Consider the following 21,195-nt stretch of genomic DNA (forward strand, 5'->3'; position numbering starts at 1 on the left):
TCCCTCTTTCTGGGAAAATTGCCTGTCTGATGGTATTTCAACACTGCTGCACATTTGAATTACCTGGGACCTTTGAAAAGTACCAGTACCTTAGTCCCACTCAAGACTAGTTAAATTAGTGTCCGTGGAGGTTGGTCCCGGGCAGTACATTCTTCAGGCAGTATGCTAGTCCGGAACTTTGTAGAATAGCCCTCAGTTTAGATGTGTCTGATGTTTCCCTCATGGTTGGACTGCCAATATGGGTTTGAAGAGGAAGACCACAGAGGCAAAGTACCCTCGTCATCACAGGATAGTGCCATTCTCACCACAGCTTTGGGCTTTGCTTTTGAGAATAACTATGCTAAACTGTAGCTTGAGAGTCAGATGGCCTGACCTCACATGGACCCACCACCTACGCGCATATGATCTCTGGCAAGTCCATTTTTCTACGTCTAGATGCTTCATTTGTAAGCTGGAGTAACAATCCACCTGACTTACACATTTATAACATTTAGAATGATGTTGGTAAATATTAAAGAAATGATAACCATTCTTATTACTTATTATTAATCATGATCTTGGGCAAATTTCTCCCATGTTTCCTTAAACATGCTATATAGGAGTTGAACTAGATGATATTTAAGGTGCCTTTAAGTTATAATATTCTTGGATTCTGGACAAACCTATTAAGATGGTTTGCAATTGAAAAAAATAAGTGGACTCATCAATGTATGTTGATTTACAAATCCCCATTCTAATTCTCTAATTACCTTTGTAACTGAAAGCTGAATTAGCAATTCTGCCAATATTAGTTAAGTTCCTCTATATCTCAGAATCAGCTACAATGTACAGGAAAACACTGAACATAGAATGAGGAGATATGAGTTAAATTAGGGATGGGAATTGATATTATTAGTTGATAAGTTAGGACACAGTTGTGTTTCAGTACTAAAGATGGGTTTACCTTGACCCAGCCAAGCAACCTTGAATGGGTCCTATCAGGACCACCATGGTGTGGAGGGCTGGGTTAGGTGTATGACCTGGGGTGGTGGAGATGAGCAAGGTGTTGCAGAACAGAGTGGCAAAAACAATCACCTTGAGAAGCACTTGGCAGTGTCCATCTAGCAGCTGTGAATTGGCTAGCATAGCTCCAGGCTTCTCCCTAAAGTGTGCCTGGCAGTTCAGTTGCAGGATTAACTTGAGCCTCCTCACCTGTAAAGTGAGGGTAATAATTCCCAGCTCTCGGATTACTGAGCAACTTTAATGGGACTACTCATTTAGAAAAGCTTTGCCAACATGAAAAAACGTTATTCAGATATATTATTATTTGTGAACATCTAGGATGGAAAACAGTGAGCAGTGAGTGGATGGGCTTATATTTGTACAAGGGCACATATTCTTCCCATCTACAAAGCTCAATGATGTGGCTAAATGGACAAGCATGGCAGAGACAAGCCTTGCTTTCTATCATGTTTAGGAGGTTTTGCCTCTTATAAGTCTTGAGGCCACTGGGGTAAACTTTAGACCAACTCAGTCAAACAAAAGATACACAGGAGTCTAGATTCAGCAAAGTTGGGAATTAACAGCAAATTTGCTTCTCTCAGATAAGAGCCTCTGTTAATTAACATTTTAAATTTTAATGTGTCAATAATTTAAGAGCCCAGTGTGCTTGGGTTGTGGGGCATTTTTCTTCCTCTTATGAAGAATAATTTTGCAAGGGTAAAATCACTGAGCAGGGCATTCCTACAAAATTCTTTAGGAAGGTGAGGGGACGTTAGTCTGTCTCAAGATGTCTATTCTTCTGGTGAACCACCAAAGGCTAGTTCCCGATTTTTATTTTAATACTAGTCTTATGAGATTCAGGGTGATGAATCTGATCCCGAAATTTGAGAAACGTGGCTTGAAACTGGGACTATTTCAGAAAACAGAGGTAGAATGCAAAAAAAGAGGTTTTGCTGTTCAATTATTGCCCAGGTTAGTGCATTCAGACTGTGTCTAAAATGAACCAATGTAATCACTTAGAAGGTGCAAATGTCAATAAGCTCTTTGTTTCATGTAGAACAGAGGTTGGCTAACTACAGCCCATGAGCAAAACCCAGTCCCTGCCTGTCTTTGTAAATAAAAGTTTTTTTGGAACAGAGCCATGCTTATTCATTTACTTGTTGTCTAGGGCTGCTTTTGCACTACAACAACAAAGCTGACACAGACTCCACGTCTCTCAAACCCTGAAATATTGGATTGGCCAAAAAGTTCGCTGGGGTTTTTCCGTAAGATCTTACAGAATATACACTCTGACCTTTTACAGAAAAAGTTTGCCAATTCAAGACCTGCCATAATCTTAGGTGTTTCATAGGCAGTTTTATTTTAATACTTACGTTTTTATTTTAGTATCTATTAGAAAAAGATAAAACTGCCAAATCTGTGTTTTTGCAGATTTTTGTTGTTGTTGTTGAAGATAAACTAAAGAAGATATATAAGAAAAACTTTGAGTTAATTTAAGGAAAAATACTAAAATACAAAAAGAAAATACGATGGTATGCAAAATTCTGATATTTGAGAAACAGACTCACTGGGCACGAAAATTTTGGTGAAATACTGGCCTAAGAGAGGTTTTTTAACAAGTATACGTTTAACTTATTCTCTATTTGAGTCTTAAAAACGTTTGGAGCAGAAATTAACCAGGTAACAATAATGACTTTCCACTCATACATATGAAGAAAAGTTACAGATGAACCTTTTTTTTTTTAACATCTTTATTGGAGTATAATTGCTTTACAATGTTGTGTTTCTTTCTGCTGTATAACAAAGTGAATCAGCTACATGCATATGTATTATCCCCATATCCCCTTCCTCTTGTGTCTCCCTCCCACCATCCTCATCCCACCCCTCTAGGTGGTCGCAGCACCAAGCTGATCTCCCGGTGCTATGCAGCTGCTTCCCACTAGCTATCTATTTTCTTTTTTTTGTTTGTTTGTTTTTTTGCTGTACGCGGGCCTCTCACTGTTGTGGCCTCTCCCGTTGTGGAGCACAGGCTCCGGACGCACAGGCTCAGCGGCCATGGCTCACAGGCCCAGCCACTCAGTGGCATGAGGGATCTTCCCGGACCGGGGCATGAACCCGTGTCCCCTGCATTGGCAGGCAGACTCTCAGCCACTGCGCCACCAGGGAAGCCCTGTATGATCCTTTTAATGTGCTGTTGGATTCTGTTTCTACTATTCTGTTGAAGAATTTTGCACCTATGTTCATCAGAGATATTGGCCTGTAGTTTTCTTGAGTTTGGGAGTGTTCCTCCCTCTCCTATATTTTGGAAGAGTTTGAGAAGGATAGGTGTTAGCTCTTCTCTAAATGTTTGATAGAATTCACCGTGAAGCCATCTGGACCTGGGCTTTTGTTTGTTGGAAGATTTTTAATCACAGTTCCAATTTCAGGGCTTGTGATTGGTCTGTTTATATTTTCTATCTCTTCCTGGTTCAGTCTGGGAAGGTTGGGCTTTTCTAAGAATTTGTCCATTTCTTCCAGGTTGTCCATTTTATTGGCATAGAGTTTCTTGTAATAATCTCTCACGATCCTTTGTATTTCTTCAGTGTCAGTTGTTACTTCTCCTTTTTCATTTGTAATTCTGTTGATTTCAGTCTTCTCCCTTTTTTTCTTGATGAGTCGGGCTAATGGTTTATCAATTTTGTTTATCTTCTCAAAGAACCAGCTTTTAGATTTATTGATCTTTGCTACTGTTTCCTTCATTTCTTTTTTATTTATTTCTGATCTGATCTTTATGATTTCTTTCCTTCTGCTAATTTGGGTTGTTTTTTTTCTTCTTTCTTTAATTGCTTTAGGTGTAAGGTTAGCTTGTTTATTTGAGATTTTTCTTGTTTCTTGAGGTAGGATTGTATTGCTACAAACTTCCCTGTTAGAACTGCTTTTGCTGCATCCCATAGGTTTTTTTTTTTTTTTTTTTTGGCGATACATTGGCCTCTCACTGTTGTGGCCTCTCCTGTTGCGGAGCACAGGCTCTGGACGCGCAGGCTCAGCAGCCATGGCTCATGCGCCCGGCCACTCCGCGACATATGGGATCTTCCCGGACCGGGGCACGAACCCGCATCCCCTGCATCGGCAGGCGGACCCTTAACCACTGCGCCACCAGGGAAGCCCCATCCCATAGGTTTTGGGTCATCGTGTATTCATTGTCATTTGTTTCTAGGTGTTTTTTTGATTTCCTCTTTGATTTCTTCAGCGATCTCTCGGTTATTTAGTAGTGTAGTGTTTAGCTTCCACGTGTTTGTATTTTTTACAGTTTTTTTCCTGTAACTGATATCTAGTCTCATAGCATTGTGGTCAGAAAAGATACTTGATATGATTTCAATTTTCTTAAATTTACCAAGGCTTGATTTGTGACCTAAGATATGTTCTATCCTGGAGAATGTTCCATGAGCACTTGAGAAGAAAGTGTATTCTGTTGTTTTTAGATGGAATATCCTATAAATATCAATTAAATCCATCTTATTTAATGTGTCATTTAAAGCTTGTGTTTCCTTATTTATTTTCATTTTGGATGATATGTCCATTAGTGAAAGAGGGACGTAAAGTCCCCTACTATGATTGTGTTACTGTCGATTTCCCCTTTTATGGCTGTTAACATTTGCCTTACGTATTGAGGAGCTCCTATGTTGAGCTTGTAAATATTTACAATTGTTATATCTTCTTCTTGGATTGATCCATTGATTATTATGTAGTATCCTTCTTTGTCTCTTGTAATAGTCTTTAAAGTCTATTTTGTCTGATATGAGTATTGCTACTCCAGCCTTTTTTTCATTTCCATTAGCATGGAATATCTTTTTCCATTCCCCCAACTTTCAGTCTGTATGTGTCCCTAGGTCTGAAGTGGGTCTCTTGTAGACAGCATATATATGGGTCTTGTTTTTGTATCCATTCAGCCAGTCTATGTCTTTTGGTTGGAGTCTTTAATCCATTTACATTTAAGGTAGTTATCTATATGTATGTTCCTATTACCATTTTCTTCATTGTTTTCTGTTTGTTTTTGTAGGTTTTTTCCTTCTCTTATGTTTCCTGCCTAGAGAAGTTCCTTTAGCATTTGCTGTAGAGCTGGTTTGGTGGTGCTGAATTCTCTTAACTTTTGCTTGTCTGTAAAGGTTTTAATTTCTCCATTGAACCTGAATGAGATCCTTGCTGGGTAGAGTAATCTTGGTTGTGGGTTTTTCCCTTTCATCCCTTATGTATGTCCTGTCACTCCCTTCTGGCTTGCAGAATTTCTGCTGAAAGGTCAGCTGTTAACTTTATGGGGATTCCCTTGTATGTTGTTGTTTTTCCCTTGCTGCTTTTAATATTTTTTCTTTGTAATTAATTTTTGATAGTTTGACTAATATGTGTCTTGGTATGTTTCTCTTTGGGTTTATTCTGTATGGTACTCTCTGTGCTTGCTGGACTTGGTTGACTATTTCCTTTCCCATGTTAGGGAAGTTTTCAGTTATTATCTCTTCAAATATTTTCTCAGACTCTTTTATTTCTCTTCTTCTTCTGGGATTCCTATAATTCAAATGTGGGTGCATTTAATGTTGTCCCAGAGGCCTCTGTGACTGTCCTCAATTCTTTTTATTCTTTCTTCTTTATTCTGCTCCCTGTTAGTTATTTCCACCATTTTACCTTCCAGCTCACTTATCAGTTCTTCTGCCTCAGTTATTCTGCTACTGATTCCTTCTAGAGTATTTTTCATTTCAGAAATTGTGTTGTTCCTCACTGTTTGTTTGCTCTTTATTTTTTCTAGATCCTTGTTAAACGTTTCTTGTATTTTCTCCATTCTGTTTTCGAGATTTGGGATCATCTTTACTATCATTACTCTGAATTCTTTTTCAGGTAGGTTGCCTATTTCACATTCATTTATTTGGTCTTGTAGGATTTTACCTTGCTCCTTTGTCTGTAACATTTTTTTTTGTCATTTCTTTTTTTTTTTCTTTTGATGGGTAGTGCCGTATTCCTGTCTTATTGGTTGTTTGGTCTGAGACGTCCAGCACTGGAGTTTGCAGGCAGTTGGATAGAGCCGGGTCTTGGTGCTCAGATGAGGCCCTCTGGGAGGCCTCACTCCGATTAATATTCCCTGGGGTCTGAGGTTCTCTGTTAGTCCAGCAGTTTGGACTTGGAGCTCCCACCACAGGAGCTTTGGCCCAACCTCCGGCCTGGGAAGCAAGATCCCACAAGCTTTGCGGCGTAGTAAAAGAAAAAAAAAAAGAAAGAAAGAAAAATGGAGGAGTACAATATCAAAGAACAAAAAAATTAAACTAGAAAGATAAAAAATATATTAGGAAAAATAAAACTATAATTGAAACAACTGCAAGAAGGTAAAATAAAACCACGACAGAAAAAAGAAAAAAAAGGGGGGGGAGCCAAAGGAGAGAATAACAAAGTTTAAAGAATAAAATAAAATTAGAAAAATGAAAGATTAGGAAAAATAAAAATATAAAAGAATCAACAACAATGAATCAATAAGGTAAAACAAACCCCAATCTAAAAGACGGAAGCAAAAAAAGCCTTGGCTCTGGGAGTGGAGTTTAGGCAGGGGTAGAACTTAGGCAGGGCAGGGCAGGGTTTAGGATGGAGCGAGACCTAGGCGGGTGGGCAGCTGACGTTTGAGCATGGAGCAGGGCCTAGGCTCAGGACCCACATAGGTGGAAAAGGCCCTGGGGGCGGGGCCTAGGCGGGGTGACGTTCAAGCATGGGGCAGGGCCTCTGCTTAGGACCTTCAGGGAAGGGGAGAGGCAGCACGTGGAAAGGAGGGCCGCTGGACTGTGGAGTTCCCGAGTTTGGGGGTAGGGCCCTGAGTGAGGGTGTGTGGGTGGAGCTTACACCCAGCATGATGAAGGGGGTCTCCTAGTGTAGAGGTAGTGCCCTGGCTGGGGGAGTAGGGCTGGGGCTTGGGTTCTACACAGCAGGAGGGAGGCTCTGAGGGCAGAGAATTAGGCCCAGGAACCGAACAGTCTCCCCAGTGCCTAAGTTGACAGGGAAAGCACTGGCCACATTCCCTTCCATTCCTTCATGCCCTCCCCGCACCATCTCCCCCGTCGCTGCTGGACCCCTAACCATGGCTGTGTCCCGCTGGGTGTAGGAACTCCTCTCCTCCCCCAGCCACCCCTCAGGGGCGCCAGTCCTGTCCTGCCTCCACTTCTCCTCCCTCTTCACTCCCCACCCACCCCATGTCCTACCCAGTCCCTGGAGGTTCCTTCCATCCCCTTAGGTGTCCGTGGTCTCCCACCAGTGCCTGGTATGTGCCCTAGTTGTGTGGAGACGTGAATTCCACGTCCACCTAGTATGCCATCTTAATCCGCCCTATAGATGAACCTTTAATTTGCAATCACACAGTCATAAGCAAACGGGTTTTTTTTGGTGGGTCAAGAGTGGACAGAATAGAGCTTTTGAGATAAAACCTTAATTCTAATTTTCACTCATCAGAGAATGGTCTTGGCTTACTGGAAAGTTCTACAAGGCTTGATAATACAGAGTCCTTCAGCTTGTCATGTGACCATGGACACAAGAACTCAAACTGATCTGGCCCTACTTCCTGTGGTCAAGTACATAGGCTTAAAAGAAAGCCATATACTGTACCGCCCTCATAATGTACTGCCTCGAGCTTACTCTAAATCGGTGGTTCTCTAAGCCCATACCATGGAATATTTGTAGGCTTGGATTTTTTTTTTTTCCAGCAGTTTAGTGACCAAATAAGCTTAGGGAAGAAAACTGATTTAAACAGATTTGAACCTGCTCAAATTTACTGCCAGACTTTTCAAGATCCGCATAGAGATGGAAGATGCAACTGTGGCCAAACCTACCTCAACCACAGAACTCTTATCTCATGGAGCATTTTGGGAAATGCCACTTTTAAGGATGTAGAGGAAAGTGGACATAATCAGCTGGGCATCAATATGATTCTGAGTCTAGAATTTATTTCATTTTGGCATTTTAAAATAATTCCTTCCCTTTTGGATATATTATCAGCCTAATGGGAAACAAATTTCATGATAGCAGATGGTACCTTCCAAATACGAAAGGAGTTGTGTGCAGAGAATGCTCTGGAACTTTGGAAACCAGTTTGTGCTAAAACTTTTAGGAGATTAATTAAAAATAAATACCAAAATCCTTTAAAATGTGCATTATCTGTTAGTAAGCAATTCTGCTTTTACAAATTTGTCTTTTGGAAAAATCAGAGACATGTGCATAAGGGAATACCTGTAGAGTGAATTATAATACCCAAAATTTGGAAACAATTTAAATGTTCAATAATAGAAGATTGTTGGGAGGGTTTAAATATATTAGAATATTAAGTAGACAATAAAAATCATATTACAAAAGAGTACTTATTGACATAGGAAATTGTGCATGATATATAACTAAGAGGAAAAATACTATTAAAAGGTATTCACAATATCTTACTTTTATAAAACTGTACAAGTGAATAAACACGAAGAATACTAAAAAGACTTAAAGGAAGTATAAACAGTGGGATTATTTGGGCTGTTGGAATTATGGGTAAAGTTTCTCTTCTTTGTGCTAATACGTTTGCCAACTTTTTTGCATTGAGCTTATGTTATATAATTAGAAAAAAATAGCTAAACTCAATTACAGTAGAAAGTCCTACAGAAAATAGATTTCTCCTTATATCACTTTTTCCAAAAGAACCTGTAACATGACACATTTTGCAAATGCACCAAGCTATGTATTGCTAGGAGCAAAAAGAATTTTCTCCCAGGTGCAAGTACGGCAAAGGCTGATACCAGAACCCTGGAGGCTTCATGACTAAAAACTGCTCTCCTTGTTTCGTTCTCTTCAGGAATATGTCAACATGAGGAATGGTGGTGCCAACATCTCAAGAAATGACTGACTTCTGGTTTGTAATCCAGGTGGAAAGTTTCCCTGAACACATCAAGGCCCTGACTCACCTTGTCCTGTGTATCTGCTCCACATATATATTGCCAGATCTTCATGGTCTTGTCACTCCCTTCCCCTGTCCCTATTCTTCCCAACCCGACAGTGCCAGAAGTATGGGAGTCAGGGTTGCTGGGAAGGGATTTCTTTAGGCTGAAGAGTCTTCCAGCCAGGACCAGGTTTGGCATCACAGTTGCTTCTGTTAGCTCTTTCTTTACTTTTTGGGGCAGAATTAATCCAACATGCACAAATCTCTGTCCACTAAATTAAAAAAACAATCTTCCAATATCATACCTAATTTAAATTTGTGTCCCAGCTGCATGGCACTGGCCTGAGGTACTCTGCCATGAACTCACTGTGTGACCTTGGTTAAGAAGTCTCCCCACTCTGGACCTCCATACCTGTGCCCATTTAATAAGATGCCTAGATTTACTCAACAAACGTTGAGTTCCTACTCTGAGGACAAAGGTGCATATGACAGATACAGCTATTGTCTTAAGGGAGGTTATCATTTAGTGGAATAGGCAGATTTTATGTATGTATACTTTTTAAAAGAAAATCCAAAGGAATATGGGAAGTACTGCAGATGAGAATGTGTACAGATTTTACTAGATCCATAGATGGGCCATCTAAGCCAGACTTGGGGAGTCAGGAATGAGCTAATGACTTCCAAGAAACGACTTACAGAAGACATACTGAAATATAAGTAAGAGTTAGTGAAAGCGTGGTAGTGGAGGAAAGCAACAGCTTACTAAAATCCCAGAAACAAAAGGATGAGTAATTAATTCAAGAGATCAAAGGAAATTCATATAGCCAAAACAGAGGATGTGAGAAGGGAATGGAGCAAGATGACGGCAAGCCATGTTCAAGAGTTTAGATCAGCACTGTCCAAGATATATAATATAGTGTGAGCCATGGATGTAATTTTCAATATTCTAGCAGCCATATTTTAAAAAGTAAAAGAAACATCTGAAGTTAAAGGTAATATTAATATATTTTAGTTAACCCAGTTAACCCAGTATAGTTAAAATATTATTTCAACATGTAATCAATAGAAAATTATAAGATACTTTACATTCTTTTTTTTCTCCTAAATCTTTGAAATCTGATGTTCACATTTATAGCTCATCTCAATTCAGACTCATCACATCTTAACTACTCAACAGTCACACGTGGCTAGTGGCTACTGCACTGGATAGCACAGATTTAGACTATATCTTTAGGACAATGCAAAGCCACCAAAGGGCTATAATGAGGGGTGGGATCTGATGATCACTCAGGCTGCTTCATGGATAATAAATTTGATGGAAAAAGGTAGGAAGCAGGGGAACTAGAAAGGAGGATATTGTAGAATCTACAGCAAACACTAGGGTAATGGTGGGCGTGGGGGGAATAAATAGATCTCATCACAGTCAAGAGATACTTAGGAGGTAAACTTAACCATTTTGACATCACATGAGCCCATGGAGCACCCAGACCCAAGAGCTACTTCACAAGGCATAATGATGCATTTATTTTTTTCCTCTCTGACCTCTTTAAGCTGAAAGTCACAGACCTATGTAAGAAGTCACAAAGGCCACATGGGTTTCCTGGGAGCCATGCAGCAAATAGTTTGTGCGAATGGTTTACGGTGCTGTTTTGACCCTTCCTCCTCTGTACACAGTGAGAAAGAAGAATCATCCAGAAAGTCTGAGAGCATTTGTTGCTTTTTTTTTCCTCCATCACTGACACATTGAATCTATGGAGAGAGGAGGGGAGGAGGTGGCAGATAGAGAAAACTGCTTCTCAGGGGTGATTACAGCCAGAGAGGGGCTTGAAGAGACATCCCTGGGCCCCATATTTCTTTTGCCACCAGTGACTTCCAAATCAAATGAGCCCAATCTGCAGATCAAAATGAGATTTTTCTTATTGACTTCCCTGAAAGCTTAGCCGGCTCTCCACAAATCAAGTCATGTGTATCCTGAATCATCATCAACCATCGCCGATTGCAGGGATGTTGGAACTGGGCTGATGTTGGCAAATATGTCACTGATGCATGAGGCCAGGGAAAATCCAGCTCTTATTGGCCTGGCAGTGCTGACCTGGTTTGTCCATAAATGAAGAGCAAATGCAGTTTGCAAAACACACAGAACTGATAAGGGGTTACTACAAGGCGGGGCTGGAGTCACTTTTCTAAGAGCAGGCATGCTTGAAGAGAAGACAAAGCAGATTTCAAGCTCGAAATTGGACAGACAGTGTTTCTTAAAGTCTGCTCTGTGTACCCCTTTCCTAATAATCATCTGAAGAGTTTGTTAAAAATCCATATACCTGGGTCTAACCCCAGGACTACTGAAACAGAGTACCTGGGATGGGGCCTAGGAAATATTCATGTTTAAGAACCCCCTGGATGATTCTTGTGCATATTAACATTTAAGAATTTCTTGAGGAAGGAAAGTGGGACAAGACTATTTCCACTAATTTACTGGAAAAAGCACTGAACCTGGAATCAGTCTACCTGGCTTTTCATCCAGACTCTGCTGCTGGTTGGCTGGATGACTTCAGGGTGAGGGGGAAAAGAAAACGGGATGTGAAATCAAAAGGGGGTGCAGGCCTACCTCTTTTATATAAGAGCTGTGTGCTGATGGTTAATAGCTAAGCCTCACTGTCACCACCAGAAAAACAGGGATGAACTCAGGTGACCTTGAAAAGTCAAGTTCTGGTATTCCAGCTCTGACATTCTATTTCATTAAATCACCTAACCTCAGTTCCTTCATCTGTAAAACGGGCAGGGTATCTTCTGCTTGAGCTATGCTTTTTTCCAAATCCAGTGAAATACTACATATGTTTTTAATAAAATTGTTCTGAAGGTTGACACAAATAGAAGTGGTGGTATTGGAAATGGTGGAAGTGGTGGTATTAAATCCAAAACAGAGTTCTCTCTACTTAGGACATGATATGTTGTAAGACTATATCTATACTGATAAATACCCTTAAAAGCATAGTATTTCTTTTTTTTTTTTTTTAACAAAGCACAATACAATATATAGAAGGATTTGTTTTGTTGTTCTTTTAATACCGATCACACTAATGTGAAATGGGCCAAATTACCCTCTGCTGACCCTCTCTGTAACACAACACTAGCCCTGCAGGGGATAAAGAGATTCACCTTGAGATACTCCAGGTTTTCCACTTATGAAAAAAAACAAAACAAAAACCCTCAGTAAGGGCCATGCCTTAACGTAGCGTTCAAATCTATCGATAATTCAGCCACTGTCTCCTCCCATCTGGCCAACACGAGCAAATTTTGATTATTTGATAAAAGGCCTTGTGTTTTTCTAGTTCACAAATCTGTGCTTATTTCATGCCAGATCCTTGGTTTAAACATTTCCCTTCTTACCAAATATCCTCCTGTCGAACTCCTACCTATAAAAATATCACAGATGTATACAAACATTTCGTTTCAAAGATGTTGAGTTTGATGCCGTATATAAAAGCAAAACACACACACAAACAAAACAACAGTTCATGACCTAATAAGTATCCAACATTAGGGGAATAATTCATACAACAGAATCCAGGTATCCCCTGCTTTTCAAAAATTCGCTTTACACCACTTCTCTTTTTAGGAAGACCAACATTACCTGTTTTTGCTCAATGAAAGAAATCCAAAGAGTACGTTCACTTTTATGAAAAAAGATGCAAAGTGAAAATAGCATTCAGCCTTGCTTTTGCAGTGAGCAGTTTTAGAGGCAGCACACACCCGAAGCAGCAAGAACGGCGCCCCCAAGATCTTTCCCCAGGAACCACATTCAGCATCTCAGCATCAAGCTACCATAGCTTAAAACTGTGCGAGCATCTGTGCTTTATCTCGTTTTATTTTGTGCATCCGTTAGCAAGATGTGTTCTTTTTCACTTTACACCATTTTGTCTTATGGAAGGTTTCACAGGAACACTCTACCTTTGGATAGCAACAGACACTTGTACTCTACACTAGTTCACATGCTGTTAGGAAAGAATGTTTAACAGCCTGGGAAGATGGTCATGATACACTGTTAACTGACAGCGAAAAGTAAGTACCATTTAAAAAATCATCTGTAGGTACAATCTAGAACACAGAGAAGCACACACTGTGTTAGGCTCTACTTTTATGCCATGCCATAAGGGCACACAAAGAAGAAAGGAAAGGTCTCAGGACCAATGCAGCCGGAACTCACAGAGAACTGAACCTCCTGCTCACTGTTCAAACATGCAATACCGCTCCGGGTGAGGGAGTCAGACACTCCAGTGACTGACATTCATAAGGCAGCTTCTCTCAGCCTCTGCTGCTCTCCCAGCTTCTTTCTACTGCCCTCTGTGTGTCTCAAATTCAAAACATGAATGAGAGGGACTGACCTAGTCATTTAGTCATCACCCAGTACAGAGCCCCGCCACTGGGCAGAGCTCTCAGGCCAGGCCACTTCACGGCCAGTGGTGTGTTCAGCCAATAGACAGAGGCCTTTGGCCCTGATACAATTACTCACGTGATCATGTGACACCGACGTGGAAATGTACAGGTCAGGAACTACTAGGGCTGCCCCTCTCCGACGCCTTACTCAAAGACTCATGTCTTGTCTCCAGTGTGTTCATCAAATAACATCTGCTGTTATGCCTGAATGGTGGAGGAGAAACAAATCAGTTAGGATTGGATTTGGCTCCATGTGACAAAAAAAAAAAAAAAAAAAAAAAACCCAAATGATTTAAACACATAAGGTTTATTCTCTCAAGTGGAAGAAGTCTGGAGGTGGCCAGTCCAGGGCTGGTATGGCAACCCCTCACGAAGACATCAGGATTCAGGAGCCTTCTAAGTTTCTGCCCCTCATCCTAGCACATAATATAGCACTTTTCACACAATGCCTAATTTTATCCTCACAATGTCCCTGTGCAATGGATGCTATTTTAACCTCTATTCCTAAAATGCCAAAATCAAAGAGCTCAGGGATTTTAGGAGATCAGTTACACTGATGGTGCCATTTAACGGTCTCCCTCTATGCAGAGCAAATGCAAAATTAGGTGTATTAGGTGACTTTGTAGCTGTGTTAGGTGACTTTGTGGCTGTGTTAGGTGACTTTGTGGCTGTGTTAGGGGACTTTGTTAGGTGACTTCATGTGTTAGGTGACTTTGTGGCTTCTCTCATCAAAGGATGGAGGCTACTTCCCCATCCCATGGATCTAGGCTGGTCTTGTGACTTGTTTTGGTCCAAATAACTGTGCAGAAGTGATGATGTGCCAGTTCTGAACTTATGCTTTAAGAGGGCTTGCCTGCTTCCACTGCCTCTCTCTTAAAACCTTTTTCATGTGCAGTAACCTGGACAAGCCGGCTGTATCATGAGAGGCACATGGAGCAGAGTGGAGTCATGCTAGCTGACAAGCCAACTCCCAGCTGACCCGCCAGCTGACCAGAGATGCGTAAGTGAGCCCAGCCCTGATCAGCAGAATCACTCAACCAATCTCTGGATTCTTGAGCAAAGCTAAATGTTTATTATTGCATGTCACTGAAGACCCGTAGTTGTTTGTTTAGCAACATTATTGTGGCGCTAGATAGCAGTTAGAGAGGTAAGTAAGTAACTTTCTCAAGGTCATCCAGGTAGTAACTGGCAGAGCCAAGATGTGAACCTAGGCTGTCTACCGTCAGAGCCTGACATGTCTGGGGAAGGCTTCAGAAACAACAAATCATTAGGCAAATAGCTGAAGTTTCTCAGAATCTCCAGTTAACAAGTCAGAGGTCCTGTGTTCAGTCCTGGGGTCTTATTAACTAGTCCAGGCCTTGGACCTTGGTTTCCTTATCTTTAAAACAGGTATAATAAATACTTCTTCTAGCAAGATTCCTGTTAGGAGCCAATGAGATACCTATGTGCAAAAGCATTTCACAAACGTCTGTGCAGAGGCCACATGCGGACAGCACACTCTCCACCTCTGCCAACAGCTCAGCACGCAGAGGCTGCTCTGCTTGAAAGGGGCTTTGCTAGCGAGTCCTCTGCCCTTCTCCCCTCTTGCAATGATTATGGTTTGAGTGTACCTGTGGAGGACAGGGTAGTGGACGGTTTGTCTTTATAGCATGCCCCTCCCACAACAGGAAAGCTTTAGCTGAGTTCTAAATGGAAGAAAAACGGAAAAAAAAATACCCTAAAGCTGCTATCAAATTCACAGAGGCCCTTAATGGTGATTTAATGCTGGGAGATCTAGCTTGCCACAAGATTGTGACAGGACTGTATTTTTTTCTGTCGGGTTTAGGTGAGTGGTAGCGTGGCCGCATTTAGAGGCAGTGGGGAGAGGGTGGTGTGAGGGCTGTTAATCATGTGCCTTGGGGCGTGGTCTGGACTATAAGCAGAATTAAAGGGACTGGGAGACTAGAGGTGGCTGGAGAGTGACCTCTGGGGCAGGGTGTTACTAAGGAAGCTTCTCCTCTCATTTTTATAACTAAATTCCTCCTCCCTGTAGCTCCCAAACCCACTCTAGCAAAGCCTTCAAAGAGATCATTTAGCTTCCCTGGTGGTTCCAGACATGGTCTCAGTGTGCAAAAGATCAGGATTCAAAAGCATCACATAATGCCTCAGAGTCTCTAGTTAACTCCTGCTTTCATCTTTTACACATTTAAACACTTTTTAAAAACGCACTCACATTTAATGTTTAACCCCAGACACTACTCAGCTGTATGCATGTACCAGTATGCATTCATGCATTCGTTCATCAAACACTATTTGCTCCCCTCCTATTATGTGCCAAGCACCATCCTAGGCTGAAAGGAGACAAAGACGAATGGTATATGGTCCCTGCCCTCAAGGAGAGCTTGTAAGTCATTCCTTATCATGACTTATAGACAGAAAAAAAAATTTTTTTCCACAGCAAGCTATCCCTGAGTTTGCTTAACAGGTCTTCTACCAATGAACATTTTGCTTATTTCTAGTTTTTGCTATTTACAAGTCACCATACAAATGTGTGGGCATGACTATCGAATGACTTCATACAAGCAGACTGGCAAGTGTACAAGTGTAGGTATGCTATAAATTTTTATTTCTATTGCCAAAAAGGCTGCACCAATTTACATTCCAAGCAATAACATGAGTGTCTGTTTCCCCAGTATTATCAAGTTTTATATATATGTGAATCTGTTAAGTGAAAAATGAAATCTCATTTTCGAACATTTCTGTTTCTTTAATTGTTAGTAAGACTGAGCATTTTGTTGAATGTTAAAGACATTTATTTCTTTTTCTTTGAACCTACTGTTAACATTCTCAGCTCATTTTTCTTTTGGTTCTTGGTTTTGTTTCTTTATTTGCAGACATTGAAGAATTAAGGAAATGCACGTATAGCATAGTTTTTTTTCCATATAGAATTTTAAACATTTTATGTAGTCAAATTTGTCAGTCTTCTTTGGTGTGTGGTTTTGGTATTCATTTCTTCTTTAAAAATGTCTTTTGTATGTCAAGATTACAAAAGCATTCTGCTGCATTTTCTTTTAGTGATTTGTATAGTTGGTTTTTTTTTTTTTTTTTTTTTTACAATTAATTCATTAATGCATATGGAACTGTGTTAGTTTTTCATTGCTACATCACAAATTATCACAAACTTATCAGCTTAAAACAATACACACTTCTTAAGTCACAGTTTCTGTGGATCAGGAGTTGGCACTGTTTAACTGGATCCTTTGCTTAGGGTTTCACAGCTTATAATCAAGATCTTGGCCAGAACTATGTTCTCATCAGAAGCTCAACTGGGGAAGGATCCACTGCCAAGCTCCTTCAGAGTGTTGCTCAAATTCATTTCCTGATGCCATACAATTCATGGCATCCTGCTTGATCAAAGCCAGAGAGAGACAGAGAGTCTAGCAAGAGAGGCATTACACTATTAGGTATTCACGTACAAACTGTCACCTTAGTCACATTCCAGTGGTTAGAAGAAAGTCACTGATCCTTCCCACACTCCAAGGGATAACACAAAGGTGTGAATACCAGGAGGTGGGGATCCTGAGGACTACTCTAAAGTCTGTCCTCTACAAATATGTTTTGGTAAAAGGACTGAGGTAGGGATAGGATATACATTTCTTTAGATGGTTAGCCAAAAGTCTCAATGTTATTTATAGAATTATCTAACTTTCCTCTAATTTATTAGAAATTTTTTTTTCTGTTTTCCTCAGACAGTATAGTTTAAATAACTCAAGCTAATTCATTTCTCCTTCTTTCCTCATCTCAAATACACCATCTATGATACTGGAAATGCACTTTGTCAATTCCACAATCTGCTTATTGGGCATAAAAAGAACACTTATCAGGCTTTCTCCCCAGAGGCAATCACCATTGTTAGTTTTTATTATATTCTTTCAGACATATGTATATCTATGTCTTTATTCCTATTTATATCCATACTTATCTAGCTAAATATAAAGGTTGAGGGAAATAAAATGAAGTAAGTCCAATCATTATCTCACTCCTTTCCACACAAGAGGTGCATATTCACAACAGAGCCCAAGGATACGCTAGAAAACACTACCTCAGTCAGTTAAGTCAAGAGCTGACACTAGTCCTGCTCCAAAGTAAGCCAAACTCAGGACCAAGACAAGGAAGGGGGAAGCCAACAGGCAGAGCAGGAACATTTCTAAGGATATGAACACATCCCAAAGAAAATAATGTAGATGCAAGTGTGGTAGGACAAGCCAGCTGCAAGTTCCATGCACTTGAACTGCCACAGATTCTATCTGGGCCTTTGCTAGTAGGATGCTGTTTAGTCTGATAAGGAAAATTAAAAATTTCTTATTACATTCTGTTTCATATTAGAGTTTACAACCATCCATTACAGCCAATATCATTGTCTCTCAGAAGTAAGTGGTGGAAAGACAATGAAGCACGTACGAGCCATAACCTTTTTTAAAATATATCTATTTTTCAGATTCTTGTCCATTTATAAGATACTGAGTATAGTTCCCTGTGCTATACAGCAGGTCCTTGTTGTTTATCTATTGTAGTGTGTATATGTTAATCCCAAACTCCCAATTTATCTCTCACCCCACCCCCACTATCCCCTCTGGTAACTGTAAGTTTGTTTTCTATGTTTGTGATTCTATGTTTTGTAAATAAATTCATTTGTTAACCATGACTTTTCCTGAAAAAATGTCCATCATCTCTACTATTATGACAACCCATTCTTACTCTGCCTTTTTGGTATGTGGGCCCCTCACTGTTGTGGCCTCTCCCATTGCAGAGCAACAGGCTCCAGACGCGCAGGCTCAGCGGCCATGGCTCACGGGCCTAGCCGCTCCGCGGCATGTGGGATCTTCCCCGACGGGGGCACGAACCCATGTCCCCTGCATCGGCAGGCAGACTCTCAACCACTGCGCCACCAGGGAAGCCCCTTACTCTGCCTTTTTGGAAGAGGCTATGTCCTACGAATTAGTGGATTTTTTAAGCTAATTTTTTTAAATTACATTTATTTTGAACGAGGAATATGTACATTTGGAAAAAAATTCAACTATTACCAAATACACACAAAAGGAAAAGTAAGTCTCCCCACATCCCTGTCTTCTAGTCCCCCAGGCTCCCTCTAGTTCCCAGAGATACAGATATGCAAGTATAGATAGATGGATGATAGATAAATACATCACACTTTTAAAAAACTACAACTGTGGCATGCTATACACAATTTTCTGCACTTGGCTTTTTGACTTAATGATACATCATAGCATAGGTTCCATATTACTACTATAGAACTGCCTCATTTTTAATAGCTACATAGTATTGTTTGGATGTAATATAATTCATGTATCCATTCCCTATTACTGGATATTTAGTCTATTTCCCATCTTTTGCTTTTAGAATAAGGCTCTAATTAATCACTGCACATTTCACAATACCATTTTAAATTGTAATCTTTTAAAGATCAATAAGAGATTATTTCTAACATAATTCACCTTGTTTCTATCATGGATCTCCATCTATCAAAAGTAGTACTATACTCCACAGAAGTTGTCAAACTGAGGTCCAAAGCAGAGGTCCAAACTGATAGCCACCGACTAATACTAACACAGAGACATGTTGTATTTGATTCACACCATTATCTTCCAAAATGGGACAAATTGACAGCATTAAAATTATAAGGATTTTGATGTGATTTACAGAAATCACATCAAAATCAAGATATGGGGTGTCTCTTGAATAACTAACTACTTAGCAATTCTGGGCTCACATTCTTGCCCAACAGTATTCGGCTGGTGCTGAGTAAAGCTGTTCAATTCAGATGTGGCATGAACTTCCTCAGTCCACTGCATGACCAAGATGGGAGCCCAGATCCTTCCACATCTCTGAAGCTATGTAAGTTGTCATTTCTCATCACACACTCCCTATTCCCACCCCCCATAAGTAGAGTTGAGGAAAAAAGTGAAATGACTTTGTATTCAAAGGTCTCATAATAGTAGGAAAATAAAAAAATGGGCCCAAACCCAACACCACTCCCTATTGCCTTATATCTAGATACTTCCTCACTCATTTATATAACTAGCCTGGCCTCTGAAAGTATTTGACTTTGCAATCCCATGTTTAAAAGAATCAGACCCTCCCCAAGGTCAAACATATTTTCAGAAACAATCCAATAGAGGTCTATTATCTCTTTCTTCTGTTTATTTAAACCCTCCTTCCATATGTCAACTTCTTTGACAGGTTTGACCTGCAAAGGATTATTTTTTAATACAATTTCTAAAACAAATCAAAGCAAACAAAAAAACCCTACGAGTATCCAATGGACTTCACAGTTAAAGTGGTCAATCCACTGATTCTAAACAAGAGCAGCTGGCAAAACTAATCAATGTTGGACATTTGCATTTTTTTTCCTTTTTTACAGTCTCCCCTGGTGCCCGGAGATTGGTTTTCTGTGTTGGAAGGAGAGCATGGAGAGCAGCTGCTGCCTCCCAGTCTGGTGCTCAGTATACAAGAGAGCGTGGCACAGAATTCATCTACCAAATATCTCAACAGGTTAACCAGTTCTGGACAGAGGAAGTCACAGCTCTTACTTTTGAAGGCTCTTTGTATTGAGCATAAAAGATTCTGTGTTTCTGGGAATAGGATGTCTCTCTTCAAATTCACTCTATACTCTAGGCAGCAAGATGATGCTACTGACACTTGATGATCTCCTGCTGGTGAGATGGTGACAAGAAAAAAAATTAAATACAAGTATGAACCTGGCAAAAATAAACACATGCAGGCTCCGGAAATCAGGCAGCAACGTAAGTCTCACTACAAGTTATTGAGTGCTTCTTATCTGTGAGGCATTGTGCTTAATGCTATACATGCATTATCTCATTTAATTTTCTCAATTCTGAAAGATACATGCTATTGTCAACCCTGCTTTATAGATGGAAAAATCGAAGATCAGAGAAGCACAGTGATTTTTCCAAGGGATCTAGGCTTATAAATGACAGAGCTGACATTCATCTAGGTCTCTCTGACTCCCTTGGATGCTTAGCTAAAGAAATTCCTAGAAAGCTTCCTTCACAGACCAAGCACTCTACAAAGAGGCTTGTGTTAGATTTTCAATGAGAACCACTGAGTTCTTTGGAATCTCTAATGCTACTGCTGATAATCATTCAGGGAGGAACATTTTCATCCTATTCTTCATGTCATTTTTTTCCTTCCACATCTTCTGCACAAGAAGCAATCTAGTGTTGGTCCCTTTCTCCTCAAACAATTCACAATTGAAATAGCTACTCATGACCTCAATCTATTCTGAAAGATAATTTGTTTCACTGGCCACACTTCTTCCTGACATTCCTAAGCTCTCTTTGATGTCCTAAAGAGTTAAGTCACTATTCACCAGCTCTCACCACTGGCAACATATAATTCACTGCAACTACTTGGTCGTAGAGCCACACCCAACCCAACTCACCTGTCCTATAATCCATGAAGCTTCAGGCTTCATATCCCATCTCTCCCCAAAAAGATCTTTAGTGATATTATTTTTTAAATAATTACTTTTCAATTTGCATATATTAAAATACACCCTCTGTGACATACAGTTGTATAAGCCCTAGTACAATCAAAATACAGAGCACTTCCATCCCATCCCAAAAAAGTCCCTCATGCTATTCCTTTGTTGTCACCTGCCCCTAACTCCTACCAACCACGGACTATTCTCTGTCTCTATTAATTTGGCTTTCTCCATAATGTCATATAAAATGCAATCATAAAATATATCTCTCTTTGAGTCTGGCTTGTTTCATTCAGCATAATGCATTTGAAATTCATTCATGTTTGGGAGGGGATGGACACAATGGGTGGAGGGGCCCAAC

General features: G+C 40.2%; 1 long non-coding RNA gene across 1 annotated transcript in view; it reads right to left on the reverse strand.

Annotated features, from left to right (window-relative positions):
* Nucleotides 1-21,195, reverse strand: part of LOC117197050 (uncharacterized) — a 465,520-nt gene that overhangs the window by 302,428 nt on the left and 141,897 nt on the right. Inside the window, exon 5 of the long non-coding RNA XR_004477516.2 lies at nt 13,407-13,534. This is a non-coding gene — a long non-coding RNA (uncharacterized LOC117197050). The remainder of the gene's footprint in view (nt 1-13,406; nt 13,535-21,195) is intronic.

The sequence above is a fragment of the Orcinus orca genome, chromosome 3 (assembly GCF_937001465.1).
Source record: "Orcinus orca chromosome 3, mOrcOrc1.1, whole genome shotgun sequence".
In the NCBI taxonomy this organism is placed as follows: domain Eukaryota; kingdom Metazoa; phylum Chordata; class Mammalia; order Artiodactyla; family Delphinidae; genus Orcinus; species Orcinus orca.